At 36.4% G+C, this 19348-nt stretch overlaps 1 long non-coding RNA gene across 2 annotated transcripts; it reads left to right on the top strand.

The window, feature by feature from the left end:
• The first annotated feature begins 8753 nt into the window (after positions 1-8753).
• On the top strand, positions 8754-11885 carry LOC308195931. Of its 2 annotated transcripts, XR_013951947.1 has the most exons (4): positions 8754-8815; positions 8922-8998; positions 9825-10718; positions 10815-11885. It is a non-coding gene; the product is annotated as an uncharacterized lncRNA (long non-coding RNA). The 2 variants fall into 2 exon arrangements; XR_013951948.1 differs by lacking the exons at positions 8754-8815; positions 8922-8998 and adding an exon at positions 9325-9461.
• The last annotated feature ends 7463 nt before the right edge of the window (positions 11886-19348 follow it).

Below are 19348 nucleotides of genomic sequence, written 5' to 3'. Positions count from 1 at the left end.
AGCATTTTGTAAACTGAAATACATAAGGCAACAAAATGTATTGTCAGTAATATCCTGAAGCTTATCTCTGTCACCAGATGTTGGTAGAGAATCTACAATTGTTGCTGCCCCCACGCCCACGTTGAGCATCTCGTAGATATCCTCCTGAGGGAGCGAAATCTGAGACTCTGCCACTTCTCTGCCTGTAGACTCTGCTTTATACTTGAGATACCTGGTGAATATAGCAGCACAGCTTTTTTTTTTGTTTGTTTGTTTGTTTGTTTTTTGGGCTATTCCACCTTTTTATGAGAAAAACAAATAATTAAAATATATTGTATGTCAGGTTTATTTGCAAGGAGAACATGAAAAGAAATACTGGCATTTAGGACAGACTTATAGAGTACTCATTGTCAGAGTTATATGAAAATACAAAAGTAGAAAAAAGAAAGACATTTCAAAGCTCAGATTTGCTTTTTAGTCTTCAGAATTCTGGTTCATTTAACACCAATATAAGCATAAATGGGGAGTGAGAGATTTTCTCTCATTCTCTGGGGCTGGCTGAGTCTCTCCACTTCAGTTGTGTGCATTGCTGCTCAGTCTCTCCAGGGCAGATAACTAACTGCATTTAAAATATTTCCCAAGCAGTATATCTCAGGAAACAGTTATACTTGTCTTCATAAAACTACAAACACCTGTTGGTGACTCACATTCACAGGAACTAAACAAAACACACAGATGTAACAAATAATGATGTTGGGAATGACATTATTTCCCTACCACAGTCTTCATAGGGACACACAATCATATTTGCTGGATTGCAGTCACTGTGCCTTAATGATTCATAATGGTTCTTGTGCAGTGTTGAGCCAAAACCTGACTTTCTGTAAGGACAGAAATTGTATTTACTTCTATTATAATGCATGGGATTAGAATTCCCAGCCTAGTGCCCTATAGTGTTGGATGTCTCCAGAAGTCTGGTTGTCTTGCTCTTTGGATGTTGATTCAGTAAAGCACACCTTTCACCATGCTTTCTCTTCATGACATAGTTGTGTCAGTTGCCATCTCTCCTCAAATGACACAAGTGAATCTCCTCATAGGGGATGTGAGATAGGAAATTATCCATCACCTTTCATGGCAGAACTGTGGGGCTCAGCAGGAAGTGAAGAACTAGAAGAGGAAGCAGTGAGAACTGTATTTGGGTGGGTGAGAGACAACACTGAGGAGTACAAAATGCATCAGCAGCTGTGAGACTCCCTGCAGGAGACCACCACTTTCTGTAACATGCAGATGCTGTGAGAGGTGCTGTCAGTCAAGTGATCTGAATATCTTACCCATGTTAGGTCTTGACCATTGCCAAAGACGTATTTTCTTAGCATAATCTATGTGACAGGGCAGCACCCGAAATGATGTAGTCATACCTGGCAGAGTATTCTAATGGGGACACAGCAGCGTCTGTGGGCATGGAAGAATTCAGCTTATTTTTTTCTTTTTCTTTCTTTTTTTTTTTCCTTGTTTTTTTTTCCTTTAAGGCACCAGAGCAAGAGTGAATCAAATCTTTTCAGTTTATATTTAAGCTTTAAATTCCTATTTAAGTTGTAAGATACCCTAAACAAGATTAAAAGTCTCTTTGGGCGAGGTACAGAAATGCCCATCATCTGCTTTTTGGCACTGATAAATCAGCCTTTTCAATTATTTTTTTTTCCTCATGGTTTGTGCTGTGCCCTGGGGAACATGGAGGTATGACATATTTCCCTTGAGGAATCACACTAAAACATTTAAAAAGCTTTAGTTCCTCCCCACAGAAACTTATGCTATTGTACAAACATTTCCCATTACAGTGTTGCTTCAGGGTTTTGGATTTTTATTTTTATTTTATTATTCTTATTTTTATTAGGAAGACATTCTATGGCTATTACTCATTCTGTTTCTGATTTAGATGCAACCTAAAAGCCATGCATTTTTTAAAGTTCTTTTAGCTTTTGTTGATATGCAGGTCAAGGGCTATGAAAATAATGGCTATTTGTAATTTGTACTAATGATTGGCTGTGATCACAAAGACATTTGGCTGAAGAACAGCTGACTACTTTCAGAGGTAATTGTGGAGGTTTTACTTGGGTGGGTGGCTGAGCTCCACCACAACCGCTCTCTCACTCCCCCTCCTCAAAGAGAAATAGGGAGAAAATGCAATGAAAAGGGCTCAAGGGTTGAGATAACGACGAGGAGATCACACAGTAAATATCGTGACGGGCAAAACAGACTCAGCATAGGGAGACAGTAAGATTTATTGCCTATTACTAACAAGCTAGAGAAGTGAGAAACAAAGGAAAGAAACCAAAAGCACCCTCCCACCCATACACCCTCTTCCACCTCCTCCCCATGAGAGGCGCAGGGGAATGGGGGAACAGGGGTTATGGTCAGTCTAGCGCTTCTTCTCTGCCGCTCCTTCTCGATCACTCTCATCCCCTGTGCTGTGGGTTCCCTCCCACGGGATGCAGTCCTTGCTGAACTGATCCAGCGTGGGCTACCCACAGGCAGCAGCTCTTCAAGAACTGCTCCAGATATGGGTCTGTACCACGGGGTCCATCCCTCAGGAGCGAACTGCTCCAACCTGGGTCCCCCACGGGCAGCAGCTCCTGCCAGGTCACCTGCTCCTGCATGGTCTCCTCTCCACAGGCTACAGGTCCGGCCTGGAGTCTGCTCTGGCAGGGGTCTTCCACAGGCCGCAGTCTCCATCAGTGCAGGTCCACCTGCTCCACCGTGGTCTCCTCCACGGGCTGCAGCATGGAATCCTGCTCCACCGTGGTACTCCATGGGCTGCAGGGGGACAGCCTGCTTCACCATGGTCCTCACCACAGGCTGCAGGGGACTTCTGCTCCAGTGTCTGGAGCACCTCTCCCCGTCCTTCTTCACTTACCTTGGCGCCTGCAAGGCTGTTCCTCACTCCTCTCACTCTCCCAGCTGCTGTGTGGTGCAGCATTTTTTTTTTCCCCTGACTTAAATATGCTCCCACAGAGGTGCAAAAAAACATCACTTATTGGCTCAGCTCTGGTCAGCAGTGGGGCCCTTACCAAACATGGGGCAGCTTCTAGATCCTTCTCACAGAAGCCACTCCTGTGGCCCCCTACTACTAAAACCTTGCCACATAAGCCCATTACAGTAATCAAAAAAGAAACATCTGGACATTAGTTTAAGTTAGGCAACTATTTCTGGATATCTAAATTTTAAGTTTTGCTTTTGCTTATCTCTTCATTATATGCAACTGTTAGAATCCTATGGTAGCACACAGCTAAGACAGTGGAAACAAGTATGTCTCGGTATGCCATTTCATATTTTCCTTCAAAAAGCTTTGAGTCACATTTTCTGAAAATCCCAGTTTTGGGAGCATGTGCACTCATCCCAAAATTGTCCTTGTGTGTCTGCAAGCGCAGTTGATGGTAAATAAAGTGATATTACTCTAAATTATTACTTTAAAATCATGTCTTTTAAAATGTCTACACAAGTAATTGTATCATACAATTGCTTAAAAGTCTAGTAAGTAAGTAACTAGCATTCCCACCATTAAACTTTACATTTTGAATCCTGTTATTTCTTTAATCTTGTTGTGACTCTTCTGAAGTGTCTTGTTTAAAAATTAAAAAAAAAAATCTGTTTTCTTAACACTATAATTTCTTCAGCCTGATTCAAGCTCTGCAATCTTTACTCAGACTCCAGTAGCCCCTAAATTACATAATTTTTCCATGAAAGAAATGTTGCTTCCATGATATCTGTATGAGGAAAATGAAACTTTTTTTTTTTTTTTTTTCTACAGTCCTTTCTGGTTAGAGGAATACATAAGCATCTTTCAGTTCGATAATGGTTCAGCTTCAGTTAGCATCCTGTATACCATGATTCATGGAAAACAGTCATGGGATAACAGTTGAGGGTCCAAGTTATATAGCCAAATTACTTGTTTTATAAGGTGACAGTTCTCTTCTTCGCTAAATTACATGATATAGCAGGATGTCTTTGAATATTGTATTCATCATAGGAAATCTGTGTACTTACAGCCCGGAAAGCCAACTATATCCTGGGTTGCATTAAAATAAGCATGACCAGCAGGTTGAAGGAGGTGTTCCTCAGAGTAGGAGGGAGGTGATTCTCCAAGTAGAGAATCCCTCTACTCTGCTCTCATGAAACCTGGAGTACTGCATCCAGCTCTGTGGCCCCCAGCCCAAGAAGGACATGGATGTATTAGAAATGTATTAGAACAAGTCCAGAGGAGGACCATGAGAAGAGAAGGCTCTGGGTGGACCTTATAGCAGAATTCCAGTACTTAAAGGACTGAAAAGAAAGCTGAGGAGGGACCCTTTGCCAGAGAATGTAGTGACAGGACAAGGAATAATGGTTTTAAAGTAAAAGAGGGTACATTTAGATTAGATATTTGGAAGATATCCTTTACTCAGAGGGTGGTGAGGTACTGGAACAGGTTGCCCAGAGACGTTGTGGATGCGTCATCCCTGGAAACGTTCAAGACCAGATTGGATGGGGCAACCTGAGCTAGTGGAAGGTGTCCCTGCTCATGTCGGGAGTGGGGAGTGGAATTAGAAGATCTTTAAGGTCCTTTCCAATCCAAAGCATTCTATGATGCTGTGAAAAATTACTCTTGAACAGCAGATAGTCAAATTGCCCAAGCTATGCTTTGGTATAATATGAAGCAATTTAATTTTGAACTAACTCCAAACACAATTCCAATGAAAGTTTCTGAGGCAGTATTTTTGCCTTAAAAAAAAAAAAAAAAAAAAAAAAGCCTTTTTTTTTAAGGCATGGCTCATCTCCACTGTTTTTTTCAAGACATTTTTTGAAAAATTAATGGACAAGGTCTTTGAGGAATCTGGGATTGTAATGATTTCTGTACATAGGTAATGGTAGTTTACAGAGAACACTGAAATCCCTTCAGGAGCCTGGTCTGATTCAACAAAGATAGAAACAAATAGGAATTACGGAATATTTACTACTAAAGGGAGACCATCATCTGTGAAGCCCTGTCAAAACTACTTTGGCACATTTGACATTCAACCCATGTTGTTTTGCTATTGTTCTTTTTTATTTTTTTTCTATATATGCATTATTTTGTGTTAGCAACCCAACAACTAAGCCTAGTTTCCATATCTGAATGTACCTATCTTGAAAAAAATAAGATTTATTGAAGACTGATTTATTTTAGAAGAACAAAAAAATGTGGGTTGTGAAGGGCAGGGCTTAAAGGAGAAGAAAACTCACTTGCTATTTTTGCCTTGAATAAAGATGGAGCCCTCTTGTTTGACCTTCTTACTCCGTAGCTGGAGCATCACTGAAGTTTATTCCAGAAACTACAATTTTTTCAGTAGGAACTACCAAAAGCCTCACAGTGTAAGCAAGCTCACAGATGATAATGGTGTACTTTTTTAAGATACACATTTAATCCTGGCCAAATATTCCTTTGAGAAAATAAACTATTGAATTTAGAAGAAAGAATGTGTTTGGCTTAGGTTGTTTTGTTAGCCAGGTTGTTTACTTTCTGGATCATCAGTTGCCCTTTGTGACTTAAGATTCACTTAAATGATCAGTGTTTGTATGTATCTGTCATCCAACATATGTCTCAGATGCCAAGGTCCCCCCTGAGTACAGTTTTTGTTTTTATGTGCATTCATTCACAATTGCAGAAATAAGCTTGTTCTGAAGTATCAGGCAAATTAATGTTATCTCGATCTTTGCATACTAAAACCCATTACACTTGGTCTCCATGAAACATTCAAGTAAGCCAGAAGACACAAGTGTGAAGATGAGTGTCATATAAGATTATTTTTCTGCTTAATATTTTAGAAGAAAACATCTTTAAGGAATAAGAAATTAAAAGTTTTTCTTGATCTTAAAATCATTTATGTTTTTGACTAAAAGAAATAGCCACCCATGAATGGAAAGGCCAACAGTGTGAACATGGGAGATCAGCCTTATGAGTATAGGCTTTATACAGTAAAGAATCTTAGTTCTTTGCTTCTGTAAGTCCCAAAGGGTAATTTGTACCATCTTGAAATCTCATTAAGAGATTTAACTTTGAGTTTCTTCAACATTTACCAGCCCACAGAAAGAAATTAATTATTTGAGAGATTTTTTTTCACATCCAAGTTAAAAGAAAATAACATATTTTTTCACACTAAATAAAAGAAATAAAGAACTACAACTAATTTGCTAGTCACAATTGATTTATGAGGTTCTAATTTCACCTAAGCACAAGACACGAAAAGGTGGGAAACCTGTATAGTTTTCCAACTGTTATTCATCCATTTAAACTAATTGATCATGAATTTGTTGGTAGTTGAGCTTTGAAGTGAGACAAAACCAGAGCACAGGTTCATGTTATTTTAATGAACAGTGATGTATGAAATGAATCATAACCTTGTCAACAAGATATTTGTGAATTATATCCCAGTCATGGCTGAAAGAGGGTATGGCACATTTTCTGAGTGTAGTTTGTAAATGCCACTAAAGGTTTGTGAATTTGATATTTTTATGTGAAAACTGTAAAATCCAGAGTCTACAAGTGCTCATTAATAAGGTACAGCAGATGTAATTTCAACAGAGTATTCATGCACTTTTGAGTTTTTGTGAACGTAGGGCAAGCCTTGACTTGTTTGTCTTCAATAGTCATTGCAGTCAGTTCTTTCACTGATATGTGTTTAAGCTAATAGGATTTTCCTGAACATATGGAAACAGGATATCTAAATTAAAAATGTACAATACATTACATTGTTGGTGTGTTATTTGGAGATTAAAAATATATGTTAGTTCAGAATCTTGATAATTTCAGCAATGCTCAATATCAAAATAAAACTATTACTTTATCATTATTACAAATGTTACCTTATACAAGTTAAGATTTAGAAGAAAAGACCAGAGAGATTTGACTGACTTATTTTTGTAAGAGGTTTATTTCATTTTTCTCTCTGCTCAGTGGGGTGGTACCCTCAGTTTTTAAACCAGCAAATCCCACTCTTCAAAAATGATATTTCTGAAGATACTTCTGTTCATATTCATTTTGTAGTCTTTCATAAAACAACATAGATTTAGAAAAGCTTTTGAAAGTAGAAATGAAAAGAGCACTCCTCTTGTCTATTCACAAGAATAAGATGCATGCTCATCTATTGACATACAGGAAAAACAAACACCCTCTTTCCCCTACAAACTGTTCTACATGCAGTTCTGTTTTATGCTTTAAAAACTAAATTGTGGTAGATATTGAGTATGCTAAATTTTGAATAAAATATTAGGAACAAGATGCATATTGGAACACATTTTGTTACAAGTGGAATTTTATGACTGTTCAGAATTGATATATATTAATTTCTTAGACTTTCACACTCTCTTAAAATGATTATTCTGAGTCATTCACTGTTACATTAGCTATGACCTGCTTTCTATTAAGATGAGTACTTCAGATATAAATATCTGGCACCTATTTCACAAGTCTTATTCACATAGAATAATAGATGTTATCTAGATGCTTTCAGTAAAGCTTTTCCTCTTTGCTTCACTCTGCTTAGGTGATTAAAAGACTTATTTGTTTGTTTGTTTGTTTGTTCAGGGAGACAAGCGAGTAGCAGGAGAGGCTTTGTTTTGGAATTTATAATGTCCTTCTGAGATAATTAATCTCTAAAATTCTTCACTGTTTGTCTTGGCCTGATCACTACATATCTGCTGTACTGCAATGGAAGAAAAGCAAAATAAAAGAATCAGGAGAATTCTGCATGTAGGATGAACAAGGAAGTAAATAATAAAACGTTATCCACTGCTACTATCTGGATGGGAAACACATTTGGGGAGCTTGCAGTCACTCCTGTTAGTAATGGAATACAGAAATCTTGACTTTTGGAACAGAGACTATGTGTTTTATCCACATGTGCTTTGAGATGCAGACGTGCTAGGGTCAAGAAAGGGAAGGGTATAATCACTAACATGTTGGGCTAGTACCTTGTTTTGCCAATTGCTGCTCAAATACATAGTGTGTTCATTGTCTCAAAGACCTGCTGATCTGCTCTAATCTAGACAAATGTTTGCAGTAAAATAAGTTGAGAACAGGGTTCGATAGAACTTAGATGTGTGAAATTTGCAAATAAAGAGCTCAGGAGGTCTAATACAAAACAAACAGTCATTCTTTCAATTGAAAGTAAGACATTGCTTTAATTTCTGAATTTTCAGTTTTTTCTTTCCTCTTCCCATTGCTGAAATAAGACTCCTCATGGTCTGGCTTCTCTGTTACTTGGAGACTGTTCTCGCTATGTTTGTTCACATTCTGGCGCCACTTTCATTGAACTCTTCTGCTGAAAGTGCATTTCTACTCCTTGAGTATGCCTTATATCAACTAGAGATTCTCCTAATACTTTCATACACTGTCTCCTCTCACACTCATTTCCTGGACACTTTTGCTGTGCTTGGAGTATAGCCACAAATCAAGCCTAAGAAAGCAAGGCAGTAAGCATGAATAATAGAGGAAGTTGCAGCATGACCTAAAGCATATTGAATAATGTCCTTGGACCAGAAGTTTCTATGGGATTATGATTGCTGTAACAGTAGACTGCTTTTCTGGAAAAGCAGGACCTTTTCTTCAACAAGATCCAACGAGGAGTAAATAACAATTGCATTTTTATCTGGATTTTTATCAGGTGAGTGTTAAATTTGTTTCATTAGCTTCAGGTTCTCAAAGCCTCAATCAATTATTATTTAAAAGCATTGAGGTGAATATAGAGGAACAAAAAATACAATAAGTCAATAATAAAAAACAAATATAAACTGGTCCAATTCAACTTAGCTGAGTGTTTTGGTATATAGAGTCTGTTGGTTGCAGTGTTGTTTAGAGAAGTGTTTTTTTTTTTTTTTTTTAGTTCATGGTAAAATGAGTTCTGTTAATGCTGTGACTTCTCCTGTAGGAAAGGAGATTTAAGAAACATACAAAGAGTGACTCATTTGATCTGTTTACCAAAGCTGCAAACACACAAATCTCTAGGTATGTGTTTTCCTGAGAGTTTTTGATTTGATAATTTCAAACAGAGATGGGAGAATTTATGCCCTGCAAGAAAGCTTTATTTCTGTATTATTTTAAATCCAAAGAAAAGCTGTCAGAATAAAAAGAAGAAATGTACTCTTTGAAAAAAATATCTATTTGGTGTATTTGGAATTGGATTTTTTTTTTTTTTGTAATACCCTTTGATATTATAGCAGAATAAACTCTCGATAATTTTTTTTTGTTATCTTAATTGATGACAGCTGTGACTTTTTGTTTATTTGAAATCAGGAATGGATCTGTGAAGCTACTGATCTTGGAACCTAATTTAGCTAGCAGTGCTTGTGTTAGTGAGATACTAAGCAAAGATCATAAGAAAACTTGTCCCTTTAAACAGTGGCACAAGAGGTTACAAAGGAATTACAAGCAACTATGAAGCTTTTTGACAGTGCTTCTTCTTTTCATGGTATTCTAGTACTAGATAGTACGTTGTCTTTTAGTTGTAATTTTTATATCCATGCTCACTGGATTTTGTCTCCTGATGACATAAGGCCTACTTTTATGCATTTTCTAGTGAAGACAACTAAAACACAAGGCAGAAATTTTTCTTACAGTTATCTCTGATCTCACAGTATCTGCATAGTGCTTTTTATTTCCTCCTTCCCTCTCTTTTGGACATACATGATTTTTGGAGTTAAAGAAAAATTCTTATAAGTGAAACCTCATTAACAATGGGTAATAGGTTTCCTTATTGACACCATGATAATAGGTAGACTGCATAAACTTAGATCAGAGCATGCCATGTGACAAATTTCTTGTCCTGTTTCAGGCAGGTAGAGATCAGAAGAGCACCCAAGAAAGGCCTTCAGAACATGGTGCGACTACGTCTTGACTCAGGGAGATGGATTTTAGCAGACTTACTACTACCCATTCTCACATTCACACAGTATTACCTTGAAAAAGAAAGAACAGAAAATAAATGAGTGCTGGCTCACATGAAGTTAGCACTGATTGTATTGATCTAATACTAAAGATCTGAACTAGTTTTTACAGCCATAGCATAAACCCTAGATTTATGAAATATGTTTTGTCATAAAATGTTTCTTCCTGGGAGTTTAAGTAGGCCTGCTTAACTTTGTAGCCTTTCATGATAGAAAAGGACGTATGCATCTGAGCAAGAGAAAAATAAGTCCTACAGAGAGAGACATTTTAATAGGAGAGAAAATGCTTCAACAAAGAACTTCTGGAATAGCTGAAATGAAAATATCTTTTCCATCTAGGGGACAGAGTCTTTTAAGAAAGGATGATTGATTCACTAAAAAAAACAGAGAGTTTTCATACAACAACAGAAAAGAGAAGTTATGGGCCCGATCCCTGTCAATGCAGAGGCTAAACAGCTATTGATTTAAGGTTTAGAGTAAGACCCAGATGAGAGGAAGAATGTATTTTTGGTGAAAGTCTGGTTTCTTATACTAGTAAAATCAGGGAAGGAAAGGAGGGAAAAGAGCTCTCCTTCATCATCTGATAGATTGCAATTGGTTACAATGATAAGAACAGATTGGTAATATTTGAACTCTGCTATATTGATGAACCTCTCAACAGCTACAGTAGGACCTGTTTAATAGCAGAAATGGACCTTGAATCAGCTGCAAGTTCAATTCTCATCAACTTTTTATAGAAAAAAATAGATATTTTTTAAAAAATCAAACAAAACGAGATTCAGGTAAACAAACATAATCTTCTAATAGTAAATTTGCTTTCAGTACTTGGGATTTCAAACAACCCACACTACAAAAATTTTTTTTGGTGTCTTCCACAGGTGCATTTATTTTGTGATGATAGAAATGCCTTGTCAGAAGCATGGAATCTAGAATTTATAAAATAAATAAATAAATAAATAAATAAAATCCAGAAACATTTTGTCTTTAGATATTTTAAATACTTAGAATGGTGTCTGAGCGAAAAAAGGGATAGAAATGAAAAAGTTCAACTATATAAATGTTGATTTAGCTTTATTTATAGCTATATTACAGCATAAGGACTATTGCTGGTCTTTGAGTAGCGTTGTCACTAAATCGCTTAGCACATAACAAGCGAAGTGCAGTGTAATTTTATAACATACCTAAGTCTGCACAGTAACTGATGCAAACTATGTAGGACTCAACATTTGCCCAAATGCAAGGATCTTTTGAAATAATGTTAGAGAGCTCATTCTGCACAGCAGGGACTTTGCTTTTAATTATTATAAGACATTTTCAAGAACCCATCTGAAAATATTAAGGCAAGATTTTTGGACCTTATAGACAACTTTACTGAAAACAACTTGCAAATGAAGAGTTGGAACTGTCTAAAGTTTCCTTTTAACCTTTGTCTTGTTTCCATTTCTTTGTTTTTTTTTTTTCTCTGATTCTTATCCTTTCTGCAACTCCATCATTCAAAGTATCTTCTCTTCCCTTACCATTTTTCTCATTCCACAATAAGATTGCTTCATCCTTCGTCTTTGTCATTTCCAGTTATTTCACTGTGCCTAGCTAATGTGACTGGGTATTTGCAGTATTTTACAGTACTACCCAGTGTACTGTACGGCTGACTCAATACTACTCAGTGCTGAACTACCTTCACTGTGAAAAAATTTCTATGTTTAATCAGAATTTTCCACATTGCAAGTTGTGTCCCTTGCCTTTCATCCTTCCACTATTTGCTTCTAAGAAGATTCTGGTGGCATCTTCTCCATATCCTCCCACTGCGTAGCTGAAGAGATATTTGATCAGAATTAACCAATGCCAGTAGGAATGGATATTTTCAAAGAATGGCTTGTAAGCAATTTGCAGAAGTGCTTTAGGGAATATACTTAGCAATAAAATGTATATAGAAGTAATTTTACCATTTCCTAAATGTATTTTTCCCCTAATGTTTGGAGAAATATATTTGAATGTTTTGTTTAAATGATTTGCTCTATGCATTTTGTAAGTGTTTCTGTAGGATTACTGCTTTTTCAGCAGGAAGGGATCATATGTTAACAACTTGCAGCTGCTGAATGTTAGTGCTCATCCTAAACACAATTTTAGAATTTTCCCATTGAAACAAAAACAAAGTTTAAGAATTGAAATGTGAGTAACAAGTAGTCCTCTGGATATGTGTATCATAATTTAAACAGCTTGCAATACTTAGCTTTGAAACAGAATGAATTGCCAATTTATTTTAGGTCATTTGTGATCTTATTCCTGTTACAGTACATATTTTCCCAGTTTCATCACAGTGAACACTACAGAAGAGCCTCGAGGAATTTTGCTCCCTAGGTCAGTTGTGAGATGGGTGGCTATGTGAAATGTAAGGCCTCACTATAAGGAATATATTTCTACTTAAAAGAAATGAAAGGATTGATCTATGAACAGCCAACATCATGTTACTTCAGTTAATTCATTAACTGCTGTGACTGAAGCTTACATGTTTCTCTCTCTCTCTCTTTTTCCAGAAGCACAGAAATGAATCTTGAAGCTTTCTTAATGGCCATTCACAGCTTTAGGTTAGGCTTGTGGGTGGATAGTAGAATATGTTCACATTTAGAAACTGAGTTAGGATGAGCGTTACCACAGTAGCACACAAAAATATTAAAATGCATTTTCAGTTATGAGGAAATGATAGTCATATTTCTTTTATCTATCACCACATGGAGAAATTATGTGTACAAAATGAATATAACAGTCTAGAAGATCAAACTAGGTTTGCTTTAATTTTGCTAAAGTTAAATGATAATTTCAGTTACAGATGAGCATATTTCTAAGAAGAAAATTTATTTGTAGATAGTAATCTTTTTTAGGTCCATAACATCATTATTGCTTGATATTTTCTATTTTCTATACTGTAATCACTAATTTCAACACTGCTAATTTGTACAGAAATTGATTTTCAAATTTTTTTTTGCAAATACAAAGATTAGAATCACACTGTGCTCATATTGTGCAGTCATTTAAAAGTTGATAGGCTCTGTGATGTCACATTACAGTGAGACAGGTCTTTTTTTTTTTTTTTTCACAGTGTATTTTTGCATTTTAATGTCTATTTCCTTGGCTGTATCTCTCTCAAATCCTTATATGGCCTTTATCACCCGAATATGTGTGAATATATATAATACAAATATAAAAATATTCAGAAGTTCAAGAGTATCCTCACACTTTTGCAGTTACTTCAATGAGAACATAGATGAGGACACCTGGGAACAAATAATCTGGTTGCTATAAAGGTTGCTATAGCACAAAATAGTATTTTCCTACAGTAGAAAATGCAATACACTCTGAGGAAATTCTGGTGTGGGTAGGTAGACTATGTCAAGCAATAATTCATTTTGCTTTAGTATTTATTTTGTCATGGTCCAAAATTTAAACAGTATATAATCCGGGGGGTGATGGCATTTTCCTAGGGTGCAATAAGTATCATTGATGAAAGAAATGACCAGAAATGTCTCCTTTTATTTCATTTATTTATTTATTTATTTTTATTTTTTTTTAGCTAGCAAATACCTAAAAATTGGTTGCATTAACTCTAGTAGCTTTATTATCTTCCTTTTCTTGAAGTTCAGTTTAACAATTATTTGTGTTAGTCACTACATGACTTAAGACTGACAGGGGAAAGTGTAATACTTCTGAATGACTGTCAGATGACTAATGTCTATGTCTTCTGCTGTTTGCTTGAAAGTGCTAATGATGATTGAGCATTGTTGCCATGCTGAGTTTTGTACGTGAACTCCTGAATGCTCAGCAGCTAGGTGGTTTGGCATTTTTAGTATAAATATGTAATTATCAAATTAATGAAAAGTTGATTGAGAAAAATACTAGGCAACCTGGCTTTATGAGTTTCATTGATAACAGCAATAATACAATTTACCACTTCCATTTCTGCAAATTGTTTGGTTTGCTACAAGATATTTTGATTAAGAAGCCAGATGATAGAAAATCAATAGAACAGTTCATATTGATTAAACACTGCTTTCTTACTGATGTCTTTGAGGTCTTTAAGGATAAGTTCTTGACCTTTTGCTATTTAATATTGTTATCAATGACTCGGAGGAAAACAAAACTGTTATTGATTGAATTTATAGTTTATGTATGCCCACATGCCTAAAAAAATGTCAAAGAATAGTATTCAGAAGGGAAATGTGGGTTGTTTGGTAAGTATAGTATAAATACACAATTTGCAATTCCATGTAGCCAAGTCACTTTTCAGTCTAGCTAAGTGTGAACAGAAGCCACACTTCCATGGTGACAAATTCTGCTTTGAAAAGCAGCTGCTCTTAAAAAGGTGCAAGAAGTCACACTAAACGTGAACACTCAATACAATTCCACAGCAAATAAATAAATAAATAAAATTTAAAAAAAGCAAATGTGAGATATAGACATGAGAATCTTAGGGAGAAATGAATTATGAATTATGCTCTTTCTGCATTTCTCCTGGTGTGGCTGAGGCTTTCAGTTCTGAAATACACAATTCAGAAAAGATATTGATAAATTGGAGAGGATTAAAGGAAAGCCAGGAGAATTAGTAAAGGACTGTGAGGAACTCAGGGAGCTCAAGCTATAAATTTCACAAAGGAAAGGTTAAGAACTGTCTCTATACCTACCACTCATATCTCCTCCCAGCTGGTTGCCCATCACAGCATACCTTTCTGCTCACAAGCTATCCTTGCTCTGTGGAAGGATGTCCTGCCAATTCTTTGTTCTTTTTAAAATGCTTGGTACAAGAATTTGTGTCCCTTTTCAGACATGGCACATCAGAGCTGAGCTGCCCTTGGCTCCAGGTTCATCACTCACTGCTAGTGGTATACCTTTCCCAGGAACCCATGGGTAATTTACATGCATTTGCAGTAACCGAAATATGTTGCCAACAGGCTTGCAGAGTTTTGGGGCAGAATTGTTTTACTTTAGGTACCATACAGAATGGCAGTTCTTGGCGAAATAAAAAATCAGTAATTTTTTTTTGTTTCCTTGCCTTTCTCGGAGTTCACTGGAAATTGGCCGGTGTACCTAGACTGTCTCTTGCACATAGGCCATCTCTTCCAAAGTGTGCTGTCTTGTTGTCCATGTCTTTTGTTTTTGTGTGGTGTCCTTCTGCTTACTCCATTCTATTTTAATACAGCAGAGCTTTCTACCTCTTCTTGCACAAGCCTGCTGCTATTTCTACAGTGACTGGTAGTGCAGCAGGGAGAGGAATATAATCCCTGGACATACCTTTAAAATTTTGATGGACACAGCCCTTAATTCCCTCTAGAAAAAGTAAACAAAGATAATGGAAGTACAGCAGGATTGTAGAGCAATGCAAGGGTTTACTCATGCTGTGTAGCCATGCCCTGGAGGCGGATGCACGTGGTTCTACACAAAATCTCACATACACATTTGTCTCTCCCAGGGATGGGATTCCTCACTTCTGTATCAATGCCCACCGTTTTTCCCTGGGCTACTCTGGAATCCAGTGGAGCTGTGGGTTTCCTGTGGGACCCTTTGGAGATCTCCCACAGGAGATCCCTGCGCTAGCCAAATCAATGCTCTCATGTGCTGCAGCTGCTGCTCATCCTTCCTAGGGCCTCCCTGCTCATTTCTTTGTGGTGGTTCTGTGTATTGTTCCAGCTGATCAGGATAAATCTGGATAATTGTCAGGTCGTGTTTTTAGGCAGATGTTTGCCTGCTCATAGGCAGATATTTGGTGGCTTTTCCTTGATGTCATGTATACACTGAAACAATTTTATCAGTCAGTCGTGTTATTGTCAAGCAAACCGTCTTTCTGATGGCATATGTGGGGATGGGACATCTCCACAATGAGAAACCTGCATTATAGAGGGTTACTTCCTGAAAGAGACTGATGTATAAGATCAACCAACATTTTAAACTAGTTGATCTATCGTTAATTTGATAGTTTGCATAGATAAACTACTCTTAGTTTTTGCTCCAGTAACTAATTTTAAGTATGTTTCCACTTTAAAATAACACCTTCCAAATTTGCTTGTTTGTTTTGCTGCATCATTTCCCTTGGCATTTCTCCTCATCATAGAAGTATAAAGGTAGTGGAGAAAAGCAGAAAAGCTCAAAATTGTTGTGAAATCTACACATGTATGCAGATTCCACAGCAACAAACAGAATTCATGAGCTCCACATTGACTCTCCCCATTGTTAAGAGTGATTTGGTTGGAAATTATAGGAAATCATATTGGACTGCATCTGGCTGGGATGGAGTTAACTTCCCTCACAGCAGCCCATATAACATTGTGCTCTGCACATGTAGATAGAACAGGGTTGATATCACACCAAAGTTTTGTCTATTGCTGAGCAGTGCTGGCACGGCACCAAGCCTTGCTCCAACCTCCCCCAGAGCCAGTAGGCTGAGGGTAGGCAAGAGGTGGCGAGGGGACATCACCAGGGCAGCTGGCCTAAACTGACCAAAGGGATATTCCACAGCATGTGGTGTCACACACTCAGCAATAAAAGGTAGGGAAGGCAAAGGAGAAGATGAGGCTCTCATGAAAAAGTCTAACCTCCTGAACAACCGCATACTGAGGCCCTGATTCCCAGGATGTGTCCAAACATTGCTTTCTGATGGGAAGTGGAGAATAATTGCTTTTTCTCTCTTTGCTTCCACATGGTCTTTGCCTTTTTTTTTTTTTCCTCTTTCTTTTATCTTTAATTACATTATCCTTATGATACCCATGAGCCTTTTTTTTTTTTTTTCGTCATATTTTCTACCCCTCTCTTCCTTTGGGGAGGGGGAGTGAGGGAGAAGTGTGGTGGAATTTAGTTGGCTCTCAGTGAGAAACCATAAAACATAAGGAATAAAAACTTGTTGAGAGGATTCTTGAATCTAGCAAGTAATTGCATAATGAATTAAAATATCTGGAAGTTCTAGATAAGCGTGTTCAGATTAGAAATAATTGTCATCTTAAAATATGAGAACAACTTGTATTCCAGTTCAGCCACAGAAGTTAATTCAAGGAAGTTGTATGCTTATATAACAGAAGAGGTCAGAGCATGTAATCATAATGGTCTCCCTTCTGCCTGAAAAGTCCATGAATCTATTAAACAAAAAAAAAGAAATATTGTAATTTTCTGTCTTATCTCCTGTTTCATCAATAATGCCAAGTACAATTTACCCACAACTGATGTTTTACTAACCCTCATGTCAGCAGAAATGAACTATTACCAGTTACCTACCCACTGCTTTCCCTCTCTCTCAAATTTGCATTCATAATCCCTGTGATCTGTAAATGCAACCATACAGTTCTGCAAAGATAATGAGATTAAATCACGTATATGTAATCAATATCAATTTAATTACAAAAATAAAAAAATTCAACAAAAAGCTATTTCGTATTTAAACAGTGTTAAGTATGTTAGAATAATTTTTATTGGTTTCCAGCCTATTTCTTATATTTGTATGTTGCAAAGGTGTTTATTCAGAAAATAAAGTAGAACAAAATGCAACAGTTTAATATATTTACTTAAATGAACAAGGATATCTTAGCGACCATATGAGCTCAGCTCCAAGTCATTCATTATGGTGATAATAATGAAGAGCCCTTTTACTCCACAGCCCTTCTGCAGGTTTCTATTGTTCTGTGTTCTATTGTTCTGAGTAATATATTATGTGAGATCTTTCCCTTTATGTGTTTAACAAGTGGGAATTAAAATCCCTGTTGTTTTTTTTTTTTCTTTTCTGTATCCTGTTCTAGTTAGTCAAACACTTTAAAGAATTTTATAGATTTTTATGTTTGCTCATGTTTATTGCAGAGCAAAATCATCCTCACTACTTTCAATGTGCATATCATATCCCCATTTCAACTTAGGACAGGAAAGAGAACAAAGGAAACCATTCTCTATAACTATCTTATTCTGGACATCTGTTGTCCTCAAAGGGCCTTGGCTGATTGAAAGCCCATAATGACCTTCAGCCATGTACTCTATGGACTCACTAGCCTTACTATTTGAAAAACTGCCCTAAGTCTAACTTTGCAGATCCTACATAATTTTATGGTTCTATTTGTCATGAATATGGAGAATAAATTATTCTTGCCGTCTTTGCAACAGCCTTTTATATATATGAAGGTTATCTCCCTCTTCACTTCCTCTTTAATTAGACTAACCAATCTGCATTCATTTTTTCTTTATCAGTCATATTTTACAAGTCTCTGATGTTTCTGATTACATTTACTTGGTCTTTCTCTAGTAGGCCCACATCTTCTTTGAAGTGCATACCTAAACTGGACATGTTAGAGAGCAGAACAGAATGCTTATACTCTTGTCTATACATCCCATCGGCAAATCACCTCTGTTTAAATTCTCATGCAAACCATATTAAGGCCAAAAAAAAAGCTTCTGTTTCTGTCATGAATGATAAAATCTGCTATGGGACACTATCAAATCATTCTTTTGTGAATAAAATTCACAGATTTCCAACTGAAAACAGCAAGAGAAACTCAGATTTATTGTACTTTATGGTTAAATAGGTTTCAGTGTCTCAAGGCATATATTGTCTTGCACAATGTTCTAGAGAAACAGTTACAGCAATATTGTGATTTTAGTACTTTGTATAGTTACAGGAGTTCAAGTTAGAGCTATTAAGAATGTAAATTGCTCCATTCCTCATTGAATTCTCTCTTTTTTCTCTTCTGCTATTCTATATTCTCATGATCTCAAATAAAAATAAGATAGACATATAGAACTGAGCATTTATTTCATATCACATAAAAAGAATATTTTATTTTGTTGCTTTTCTTGCCTTATTCCCAGTATTTTATACATATGTAATTACATGAGTCATTAAGAGTATATTATATTATGAATTAATAGGTTAGTTTAAACATTATATTTTATTTCTGTATTAAAATGAAAACAATATATAATTTAGTACTCATCTAAACATCTCAGATTCTCAAAGCTTTTTCTCCCTTTTTAATAATGAAAGAATCTGACACTCTGAAAGCAATGAAGTTTGTCATCCTGTGATTTTGAGATCATGACACAATAATATTGAAAAATACTATAAATCAGAAAACATATAAAAATTTAAAGTGAAATTTCACTGATGACATTTCAAGTAAAAGTCTTCTTTATACAGAAATTGCTCCAGATCTGTAGCACGTCTCCAGTGGTGTTTTTCAAGGTAGCATTCTTCTCTGCCTCAGTTTTCAAATTTCCATCTCTTTGTCATTGTTCTCTTACTTTCAGAGACAACACTGGCCTCCAAAAACAAACAAAACCCATAAATCCTCTATTCTAAAACATCCAGTCCTTTCTTTGGAGGAGATTTATGAGTGTTCAGGGCAACCAGGCTCATGCCTCTGAACCTTTGAAGTTGGTACTTGCCCAGTTC

This window comes from Anser brachyrhynchus (assembly GCF_964034855.1).
Source record: "Anser brachyrhynchus genome assembly, chromosome: 1".
Classification (NCBI taxonomy): domain Eukaryota; kingdom Metazoa; phylum Chordata; class Aves; order Anseriformes; family Anatidae; genus Anser; species Anser brachyrhynchus.
The sequence above is the reverse complement of the archived record's forward strand: the minus strand, read 5'-3'. Positions and strand labels throughout refer to the sequence as shown.